Source organism: Bidens hawaiensis, unplaced genomic scaffold, assembly GCF_021521415.1.
Source record: "Bidens hawaiensis isolate Kalapana, Puna unplaced genomic scaffold, B.hawaiensis_p1.1 tig00012328_1, whole genome shotgun sequence".
NCBI classification, from domain to species: Eukaryota; Viridiplantae; Streptophyta; class Magnoliopsida; order Asterales; family Asteraceae; genus Bidens; species Bidens hawaiensis.
In genome coordinates, this window is record NW_027492003.1 from 325,978 (window position 1) to 329,359 (window position 3,382).

The following is a 3,382-nucleotide window of genomic DNA, read 5'->3' on the forward strand; positions in this document are numbered from 1 at the left end:
CTTCTTGCTTCGAGCCCCAAATATACGGTTTACCTTTGTGCGTTAGAGCTGTTAAAGGCAAAGCGATCTTTGAGAAGTTCGAAATAAATCGCCGGTAGTAACCAGCTAAGCCCAGAAAGGAACGGATCTCGGAAGGAGAGGATGGCGTAATCCAGTTCTTGATTGCTTCAATTTTGGATGGGTCGACATGAATACCCATCTTGTTTACAACATGACCAAGAAACTGTACTTCATCAGACCAGAATTCACACTTGGAAAGCTTAGCATAGAGTTGCTCAGCTCTAAGCTTTTGCAACACCAACCGAAGATGTTGCTCGTGCTCGGCCTTGGTCTTAGAATACACCAGAACATCATCGATAAACACAATCACGAATTTATCCAAGAAGGGCCTACACACCCGATTCATTAGATCCATGAAAACGGCGGGTGCGTTGGTTAAACCGAAGGACATGACCAAGAATTCAAAATGGCCATAACGAGTTCGAAAAGCAGTCTTCGGAACATCTTCATCGCGGATGCGCAACTGGTGATAACCAGAGCGGAGATCAATCTTCGAGAAACAAGAGGCACCTTGGAGTTGATCAAAGAGGTCGTCAATACGCGGTAAGGGATACCGGTTTTTAATGGTGAGTTTGTTCAACTCGCGGTAATCAATACACATGCGAAACGATCCATCTTTCTTTTTAACGAACAACACCGGAGCACCCCAGGGCGAAGAGCTAGGGCGAATGAATCCTTTAGCGGTCAACTCTTGAAGTTGACTTGCCAATTCTTGCATCTCAGCGGGTGCAAGACGATAAGGAGATTTAGCTACGGGGGAAGCACCAGGGACAAGATCAATACGGAACTCGACTTCACGAGCGGGAGGGATACCAGGAAGATCATCAGGAAAAACTTCAGGGAAATCACGCACAACAGGGATATCGCGAAGCTTCTTCTCTTCAGCAGGTTTAACCACATGGGCTAAGAATGCAACACACTTCTTCCGCATGAGTCTTTGGGCTTCGGCGCAAGACATAAGTTTAAGACCGCGGGAGGGTTTCTCGCCGTAGATATGAAGATCACCATTTTCTCGAGGTATGCGAATCATTTTCTTGGCGCAAATAACTTCGGCGCGATTCTTCGAGAGCCAGTCCATACCAATGATAACATCAAAGCTTCCAAGAGGCATAGGGATGAGGTCGATTAGAAAATCGTTTTCGTTAAGGTTAAGCGTGCAATCTTTTATCACCGAGTTAATTAAAACAGTTTCACCGTTAGCCAATTCAACTGAAAAATTTTCTTTTAAATCGTTGCGCGGTCGCGCAAGCTTCTGCTCGAAGGCGCGAGAGATAAAACTTCGATCGGCGCCAGTATCAAAAAGTATAGAAGCATAAAATCCGTTAAGCAAAAATGTACCATTAACTACGTCATTATTCGCTTGCGCTTGGTGCGCGGTTATGTTAAAAGCTCGTCCACGCGTCACTTGGTTCGAAATCTGGTTCACCGGATTCGCTTGTGTGATTTGCACTTGTAGTCTCGGGCACGCGTTCCGGAAATGACTGGGATCACCGCAGTTATAGCACGACCTGGGTCGTGGGTTTTGGTATGTTGGTTGTGGATTCTGCGGGTAGACTGGTGGTGTTGGCGCAATTGGGTTGGCGGAAGGGACTCTACAGTATTCGGCAGAGTGACCAACGCGGCCACATCGGTTACATTGTCGACACGGGGTTTGGGTTGGGTGGTGAAGTCTACAGGTTGGGCAAAAGGGTTGATTTCCTGTGTAAGGTTTCTTAGGTGGCGGGGCAGGGAGTGCTGGATTGGTTAGGGCATAGTTGTGAACTACAGGGGGAGTTGGGTAGGCTGACAGTGGGTTAGGCGCGTAAACTGGAGGTTGGTAGATGGGTTGCTGGACAATGGGCGGGTTGGTAAGCGCATAGGCCTTGCGCCTGCGCTTGAGGTTGTTACGGTTCGAGGGTTCAGGTTTGGTTTCTGTTGGTTCAGGGACAGTCTTGGTGAGTTTGGTCTTCTCAGTTCCCCGCAGGAACAGGGTTCCTGCTCTGACATGGTTGTCGCTGAGCACAGCGGCCAACTCAATGGCGTCAGAGAGGGTAACTGGGTTTCTGGCCCATACAGAATCTTGAATTTCCATGGGGAGACCCCCAAGGAATTTCTCTATGGCTCGGCGGGAAGGGGTAACAAGGTGAGGGACCAGTAAGCTTAGCTCGTGGAAGCGCGTCGCGTACTCGCGCGCTTCACCGCTGTATTGCTTAAGATTCCAAAATTCCTCCTCCAGGCGCTTAACTTCGTTGGGAGGGCAGAATTCTCGCGTAAGAATTTCCTTGAATTCCTCCCATGTCATGCTAGAAGCAGCCTCTGCGCCACGCGCATGAGCTACTCCATTCCACCATGTAAGCGCTCTGGATTCCAGGACACTGGAAGCATATAGGGTTCGTCTGTCTGAGGGGCATTGGGTGTGAAGGAAAGTGTTTTCTATTTTCTCAAGCCACTGGAGCATCACGGTGGCTCCTTCAAGACCTGTGAACTTTGGAGGGTTACCCGCGTTAAAGGACTTAATGTTATAACTCGAGGTATTGTTTTGGCTCAAGGCTTGGGCTATCGCGGCGGCCATTTCCTGGGAACGTTGCTGTCTACGCATGCGCGAGGCTTCTCTTCTCTGAAATCGGCGAGATAGCGGAGGCATTCTATAAAAATTTTAATTTTAGTTAATATCTTGGTTTTAGCGCAAAGTTTTAATCTTATAAAGCTTGGTTTCACGGAGTCAGTTACAGTCAAAAGTTAAAGTAAAATAAATGACCCTAAATGCAGACTTAATAAAGGTAACGAATTCGAATCAAGAATCGACAATTCATGTATCACCATGACTTTCCGAATTCCCAATTTAAAATATACGAGCAAACGAGTATTGGAGATTGACGATTCATGTATCACCATGACTTTTCAATCTTCAATATAAAACATACAAGAAAATGAGTATTGGAGGTTGACAATTCATGTATCACCATGACTTTTCAATCTTCAATATAAAACATACAAGAAAATGAGTATTGGAGGTTGACAATTCATGTATCACCATGACTTTTCAAGTTTCCAACCTCAGAACATAATCGTAAATGGAAATTGAAAATCAACTATTCATGTATCACCATGACTTTTCGGATTTTCAATCCCAACAAACGAATATGTAAGTAAAATCAATAAAAATCGAAATTCAGCAAAAATCGAAATATCGCGAAATAAAACATAAAATCATATACTGCGCAAGCGCGAGCATATTCATAAATAACGAGTAATTAACAATAAGCGCGCAAACATGAGATTTCTCTCATGCGCGAGAGGGGACTCTTAGGTATTCTAGGCCGTTACGTCTAACCACCTATCC